Genomic DNA, 8,848 nt, shown 5'->3' on the forward strand with positions numbered 1-8,848 from the left:
GGCAGAGGCAGTCTTTGTAAGGCTACAGTCTGATATACAGGCATAGTTGTGGGAGTGGAGACTACTGGGGAGTGGTAGACCTTTTCACTGGAGGTGATTAATCCAAACTGAGCCTTTCAGTGTGAAGGGACATTACACTAAATTTATTTCAGGGTTAATTCATTCCTTATTCTCCTTGGAGAGGATGGCAATGACTGAAACTTGCTGTGTGGCAGTAAAAAGTATGTCAGGTAATATGAGAACCCCAAACTGATAAAAGTCAGTGTTATACACCTTTTTTTTAAGTAATGCAAAATACTTACACATATGCAACTTTGTACTTCAACTTTGCCATGTTTCACCTTTCAGAAAGTTTTTACATGTAAAAAGCAAAATATACATCATACACACAGCTGATTACTGTATTAAGAAAGATTATAGTCAAGAACAATAGAATAATACACATTTCTCAATCAGATTTCATTTCTCTTAGAAAAGATCCAGACCAAGCTTGTTAATTTTGCAACTCTTTGGAGAATGCTTGAATTAAGTACCTAGATGTGAAAAAGAAAGAAAAATGGCATTTTAATCCTACTTGCAGCACATATTAATGCACAAGTATTTCCTACTCATGAGATGTTGGTGCATTTCTACCCATGATACTTGTGCATATTTTTTACATAACATCACAAAAGAAAGGAATTTCAAAGCAGATCATTTACTGACTTGGTGTAAGTGCATATTTCCACAAATACTTTAGAGTAATGTAAATGTTTTGTTTAAGTGCACACTTAAGAACAATACTGGAGCGTCTCTTTTAGTGTATGTGGCGCATTCTCATGACATGCCTTATTTGTTTATTTACAACAGCAGAGTGTGAGTGATGGACTGACTATAGGATTTTCTTTGTCTGCATAGGTGTGGTTCATTTCCCACCATTCAGCTAATGTGTTTTGTAAGTGGGGACAGCGCCTCATTGTTCCCACCCAGAGCAACAAAGTGTTAATTTAAGAATTCAAGGGGGTGTTGCGCGGCATTACAAAGGCATAAAAATAATATTGATCTATGTAACATATTTACAAAACACATTGACAACTGTTTGTCCTGATTAATTTATTTTTGTTTTGATCCCGCTTATCCGTGTTGACCCCAAGCTTCAGAGGAAAGTTATGCAACAAGGTATGCATTGTGCATTAGGCATAGTTTGACAAAGCCAACACATAATTCACTTCACTCATTATAAGTTACAAATGTGCAAGATGTACTCAGGCTCTGTAAAGCTAAGTCACAGGAAACACTAAACGGTAATCATAAGAAAAATATTTAAAAATAGGAGCAACAAAAAGCTATAAACTTTATTACTTTATTCAAAAGAAATAGCTTTCTCCAAGCAAAGACTAATAATAGTTAAAGTGGCCTCAGGTTTAGTTATGTTAGTTAGAATTAGAATGTTAGTTAACATTCAAAGATTATCCAGGTTCAGCTCTTACATGAACTAATGGTTGGACAGTTATAACAACCTTAAGACTTGAAGAGGTTAAATTATACCACTTAGGTTTTCCTTTTTTCATCAAGGTGAAAAGTCAACAACATATATTGTGAGGCAGGGTGCAACCTCGACATGTTGCCAGTCGATATCCAGGGATATTCACACTTAATGCCTTACAAACCATACAAACCTTTTAAACATAACTATTTTAAAGGTCCCATATTACGTAAAATTCACTTTCTAAAGGTTTTCTAACAGTCATATGTGTCCTAATAGCCAATGTATGAGGCCCAAGAATTAGAAAATTCTGTCATCGCTCTCGCTTGCTCCACTTTTTAGCAAATGTGTGCTCAAATAGGTGAGTCTGAGATCTTTCCCTTTGTGACATCACATGGGGAAATAACCACTCCTGTTGGTAGTGGATACTGACATTGACTTGATTTGACTTTAAAAATATGTGTTTCTGACTCATTTTGATGGTACACTGACATTCATTAGTCACATACCTGGAGCCTTTGCAACCCTGAAGCATGTAAAAGCTGAAAAACTGCACTTCACAAGTTTTTTTTTTTTTTTTTAGCCCGGGACGCTGCATCACTTTACAGCTACATTTCACTTTACGGCACTGCGTCACACACCCGCAACTGGATATTAACACACTGGCCCTTTTGAATGTTAACTATCACTGATTCATCAAAAAAATGCAAGAGGACATTTTTGGAGGAAGCAATGAAAAAGTAAGAAAAAGACAGATTTTTACTGGCTGGAGAGCCTCACTGAGAAAATGTGCCAAAGTTCAGTAATGTGCTTTAGAATACCTCTGTTTTATTTTTCTGATTTACATTCAAGGCAAAAACCTTTGAGAACAACATCTGTTATCTATTAAGTTTATGTATAAAGTTGGTTGCGACAGACTCTTAAATAACATCAGACAAATAAACTTTAAATCACAAAGAGCTATCCGCTCAAGGACAGTGGAAACCTGTGGTACCACACCTGTGTTGTATTCTGTACAGACAGTGTGTTGGGAGGTTATGGACATCCTTTTTAGTATATTGTTTTCTACAGTTGCTCAACATCCTAAAGACTGCATGACATTGTTAAAACTGGAAGTAAACTTCTTGTCATTGAAGCGTAGAGCCAATGAAAGTCGGCATGCTGTCAAACTTTCTGATTTTTCTGCAAACAAAACCATTTCCTGTGTATCACGGTAGTTTCCAGCAATTGTAGCCATCCTGTCGATGGGAAATAGAAAGTCTCTGGAGGAAAATTAACATTCCCCTGTTGCTTTGTTTTTTTATTTTATTTTATTGCCATATCCATAATAAATAAACACTATAATAATAATAATAATGAAAAGTGATTTTTCTTTGCTAACATTTTTCTGGTGAGATGAATGTGAATAAAAAGTTGGCATAATTACATCTATATCTTTTGATTTGTTCATGTCACATGACCTCTGCATCAGTCACATCAGGCATTTCAGCAAACACAATGCCTTAAAGTTTGCATGTAAACAGACAGTGGATATAGTTGTCCACATCCTAATGTTTTCTTCCAGATTTTTTTTTTCCAAAGGGGGCTGAACTTGGGTAAGTCAGGCCATCTTCATGCAGCCACTTGGAGAGCAGTTTGCAGACAATGACCAAAAACACACGTGTTATATTTCAATATTTATAAGTCAGGATGCTTGGCAAGGAAATCCTCCTAAAGAGACAAGAAAGGTGTGGTATGTCAAGAGTACACAAAGTTTCAGGTGTTTACTTACTGCGAACAAACAGACAAGAAACTACATCTCAGTTTGAAATAAAACTTTCCATAAACTTTGAGCTTGTTGTGAGCATACAGATCCTAATGACATTACAATACCTAATAATATTATTCTTCAGGGGACAGTTTGTATTTTTTTATGAGGGGAAACAACTAATACTGTTGTTGTAACTGTGTTTCTCAGTAACAACTGGCCTTTTCTAGGTAAAAAGCTTCTTTTATATATTTAAATGACAAGATCAGGCTCTAACTGGCTGCTTTACAGTAAGGAGGCGCAAATGGAAAGATCATTTACTATTATGGGTGCCAGTCCTGATGCATACAACAAAAATTGAAAAAATTTGATCAAAAGCAGACCATCAAGGACAAGATGTGATGACCTGACACTTCCAGTCTGACTGAGGTTTGTGGGATAAATACTGTGTTAGGGGAGAGAGTTGTGTAAGTGAAGCTTAATCTATAATCAAACGCTGGAAATGACTCCAGACATAACATGGCCAACCCATTCATAGATCTGTGTTGCTGCTGATGCATCATGTCGTCACCTCAGAGCAGTCCTGTGACAGCACGAGGAATCTATAGGCAAGAGAAGGAGGCTTAGGACGACAGTGACAAACTAATCCATTCACAGACTTAAGCTCTCTTCCTAGAGGCTGAAGCTGCTTGAGTGTACAACACCAGACGCTTTATATGTATTGGATTTTAATGGTTGCCTTTTGCCACTCATAAGAGAAATACAATACAGCTGTATGCCCTTTCTATAGGCTGATGGCGTTTCTTCCAAGTATAAAAATAGCTCAGATTAAAGGTCCCTTAGAGATGTACTCTTTCAACACAATTTATTTTAGTACAAACTCAACAGGTGCTACCCATTTAACAATACCGTACTTGACAGGATCTTGTTGGCTCTTGAGCATAATAATAGAGACAAATCAACGATGCTTTGAAAACTTGCCTTTAAATGTCAATATTTTCTGGCTGCAAGCACGTTGACTGTGTTGCTGGCAAACGAACTAAAGAAAGAAATTAGACAGTTCACTGAGTCCACTGAAAAAGTTTACTAAGTTAGTTTGTTGCTTTAAATAGGGATCATCAGTGCTGAATGAGGGGAAACAGTAGTCTCTCTGTCCCAGAAGTGTTTTCCCTGATGTCTGAACAGCAGGAGAGTCCGGGGACCTCAACTGAGGCTAATTAGCTAATTCATGGGCCCTGAAGGGAATGGCATGTGATTACAGCGAGTCTATACAAACAGCAGTTGTTCTGAACTTATGCACAATCTTAGCAGCTTCTAACATGAGTGGTTAATTTCATGAACTGCTTGCTACGTGCAAAGCAAACAATTCATTCTGGTAAACTTTAAGTGTACTAAGATAACAAGAGCAGGAAGGTACATCAAGAACAATAAAAAAGAATGACATTAACAGTACTTAAAGTACTTTTACAAGAGGGCTCCACCTAACAATGGTTATACACATATTTATTTCTAAGTTTGCATTGGTCAGACAGAGACATGTATAAATAAAGGTGAAAAAAAATGTAATTATACTTGCTTGTCGTTGTATTTTTTTTTAAAACTTCATGTCAGTTGCAATTTACACATAAGGAAATACATATTTTTCCTTATACTTTTGATAGTTGGAATGCATTTGGCTTCATCGTAAATTTATATCTGCCAGGGAGCACATTTACATTGAATTGTTGCTATTTTAAATCAAGTTAATATTTACAAATAGTTCCACTGCAGAAATAAAATTTCAGGATATCATAGTGGCATACCCCAGAAATCAACATAATCCCAGTAATCTATCAATAGGATTAAAAATTATGGATGCACAGGCTTTACTTATAAATGATCTAATGACGAGAGCCCTCTAGTGCTCAAACACCCACACAGACGAAGTGTTTTCAGCCTGCAATGTGCTGCTTGTCCAGTGATTCTACTAAACACTTCCTGATACCGTAGATGTATAAATTAAGGTAAAGATTATAGAGTATTTATATAGTATTATTGGTGATGTCTTTATGTAAGCCAATGTCAGATAATTTACCCAATAGTTATTGAGAAATTATCAGTAGTTTCATCCATAAGTCTACATTATACTATATTAAATATACAGATTTATTTTTTCTGTAAAATCTGTTGACGCTATTAGTTTATTGAAAAATACCTTCTGAAATATGGTGAGCTGGCATAAAGTAACATAACAAATACACATTCAAGACAAGTATAAGCTCCCTAAATTGTGTTCCAGTACAGCAGTACTTTACAGATTTACAGATGTGCTGTCTGGTGAACCAGCCTGAGGACAGGGGAATAAAAACATGAGAGGAGTTGAGAAATGAGGAGGCAGGAATAGATGAGACAAAACGTGTTGCAATATTCACTGCACGCATGAGTATCCTGCTATTTAAAATGGCCACTTATCTGCTTTATTTATATTGCACAGGATGGTCAACTTGTTTCTCTGCTGGGAGAAAAAGAAGTTAGTGTGACGGCTACAAGAAATCTGAGACAAAAAAAATGTGGCATGTTTTTTTTTTTTTAAAGGCAAGTCTTGATTTTAATTTTAAACAAGTGATTGTAAAAGTGTTATTTATGGGTACAACAAACATTGGACGATCAGGTTTTGCTGGACGAATTATTTGCTTTCATGTTGTCACTGAATGGAAATGGTATTAAACAGCTTTTAAAAATATTTAAGACTGGTGTTTCAATATTTAGACAATGCTTCTGGATAATTATTATAATACTTTTGTAAATTTACAGTTATCTCTTTAATTTTTTTTTTAAATGATTTTATATCTAATCAGTAATTCCCAAATACCCCCAGTTCTCTGTATTATTTGTCTTAAAAAACCTAAACTTTGCCTGACATAAATTAAGGGAAAAAAAGATGATCTTACAAATATTTGTGTTTGAAACATTACCTGCAAGTTGTGATAGCTTTATGACGCGTATGAAGCTCAATTTTTGCATAGCAAATTGAAACTTAATCTGTTGGGAATTCAGTAAGATAGCACACAAAATATGACTTTAGTTTCTTTCTGGAATAAACTGACACTTAAGCTCATATCTGACTATGCAGCAATGCTGTAAACCATCACAGTAAACATACAAAAATTTGATTATTTTCCTTTTCATTTATTGTTCTATTTATCTTTTAAATATATTAAAACACATAAAGCACATCATGCCCAGCATGATCTTGTACTGCTACCAGATCCCAAAACAACAAACGGTGATTATAACACAAGACAAAACAATATAATAGGACAACACATCAAAGTAGTCTGAATTGCTATCAGGCTCCCGAATTATGCTGCCTTATCAGCTCCTTTCTGTCTGGGATATTACACAGGGGAGTCGCGAATGTCGAACTGGCAGAGGATTAAAAAAAGATATAAGAAAAAAAACCCAACAACTCCAAGAGCAAATTACGCATGGAAACAAAGATACACTTCCTGCGTAGTTGAGTTAGAGTCTGTGAACACAAAGACTGAAAATCAACTAAATGTCTCTTCACCTTCTTTATTTTTTTACTTTGGAAAAAAATATACTCCTGCATTAATTCCTATACTTGACTTTGTGAGTTGATACGCATGCGATGAACACACTTCAGATGTCTGTTAGCAGGTTTAATATTATACTAGTGTCTTATTCTGAATTGTAACCATTGCTGACTCGTATTACGTATTCAAACACATGGAACACAGACTTCTTTTAGTCTGAACAGTTTGTGGTTGATGATGTAGAAAATCCCAGGAAAGAATATCAGTGGTGCTATTTGAAAAGAAAAACACAGTGACCTTTTAATCACTGCCTGCCACTTTGCTTAGTTTTCTATCCCTGAGACAAGGATGTATCTCTACAGAACTTTGTTTGTACTGCACTATACTTATAGGGTCCTTGCTTATTCTTTTTTATTTATTGAGTCATATCCATATTGCTTCATCTGATATTTCAATACTTGAAGCTGCTTTCTAAAAAAAAAGCAACGTTTTGTTTTATCAATCAGGAGGTAAAATTATAGGTTGCAGACTAAGTTAAATACAATCAAAGCATCTTAAAGCTTAGATAACAAACTGTTCTGTTAACAGTTTATGGAATTTTGAGAACTTGAGCGTGGATAATCTGGGGGTTTCTAGGGCAGTAAAATGCCTGGAAGAAGTACCTTGTGCTTTTCAAACCACTTTTATCTGTTTTTCCGTGGAAGAACTCATGCAGTTTTTTTCTTGCCATGTACCCACTCTACAAGTATCACATTGCTCCTTTAACTTTTTGGTGCCAGAATGAGGCAAGGATTAGAACTTCAAGAGTAGGCAGATAAACAAGTAAGGCCTAAATGTAGGAGAATTCTGCACCGGTGTAAGAGGATATTTTATTTTTGCAACTTTTTTCAATCAGGTGTTAGTAGATTTGTATTTATGTAAGTACATCAACAGCATCTCAGCATTTCCTGTGGCCACAGGAGACCAAGCGGAGGAGGATGAGGAAACTGTACCAAGCCAAGCAAGAAAGAAGTGGGCAGATCAAAACCAGACAATCTGTCAATAAAATGCAAGTATACTGGCAACTTTTTTGGAAGTATTGAACCATTATATAATTAAGAATATGTGACTATAGAAATACAAAGTGAATTAACAACTAAATCCAAGAAAATTAAACACAGTTTTCAGAGATTTTACAGCAGCCCTCATGAGAAACTCCAAATTCAAGCAACCCTAATACAACAAATGGACATAAGATATGATGAAAGACCAATGTGCCAGTCTGTCGATCACAGACTCAAAGCATACATAGAAACATGAAAACAACTGACAGAATTTTGAGGATTTTTTGCCTTCTTTGTAAGACCCAGTTTTAAAAAAAAGATAAGATTTTACCATTTCTTTCCACAAGAACCAAAATAGTCATTAAACATAAAAGACTTTTGTTCGACTTGTGAAGGTTAAGGAAACCATCAGGATTGCATGCCACCAACTTTCCACATCAATGCCAGGAAGTTTCATGGGCCAAAAGTGAAATCCTGTCAGCCAAAAGCAGGTGGGGCAGCTATATTAAGAAGCCTCTCTGCCCATAAAAGAGCGGAAATGGGTTAGAGGTCAGGAAAAAAAGTTTATCACAGCCATCCATGAAATCTAACATTAGCTATTCAAAATACGTCTAAAAAGCTAAAGGATCTGAACTTTAAAGAACCATCAAAAGATAAGAAGAATCTCAAGGTCATTATTTTCCCATTTGCCTCAACTACACAGCAAACAGCTGGCTTTCCAACAAGAGGAGGTAAGGTGTAGGTCACCAAAATGTTGTCTACAATGAACTACACAGGTTAAAAGAAAATAAATGATTTCAAATAATCATTGTATATCCAAAGCATCTGCATAAAGGAAATTTTAAAACAAGTCTAAAATTAATAAATGTTTTGCTTCTGTTGCCTGCTGAAACATTGCTGCTTTGCTCTCTCCTCTGCTTGCATTTTTCTAATATTTTTATTTTTCTCTACAAGAAATTTATGGGGATAGCAATCTGAGGTGCTGAAATAGGACTTTACTGAACCATTGGATACTATCAACTGTCTGGATATTCATCAGTGGCCCTCTGCCTCTGAT

The sequence above is a fragment of the Melanotaenia boesemani genome, chromosome 11 (assembly GCF_017639745.1).
Source record: "Melanotaenia boesemani isolate fMelBoe1 chromosome 11, fMelBoe1.pri, whole genome shotgun sequence".
Lineage (NCBI taxonomy): Eukaryota > Metazoa > Chordata > Actinopteri > Atheriniformes > Melanotaeniidae > Melanotaenia > Melanotaenia boesemani.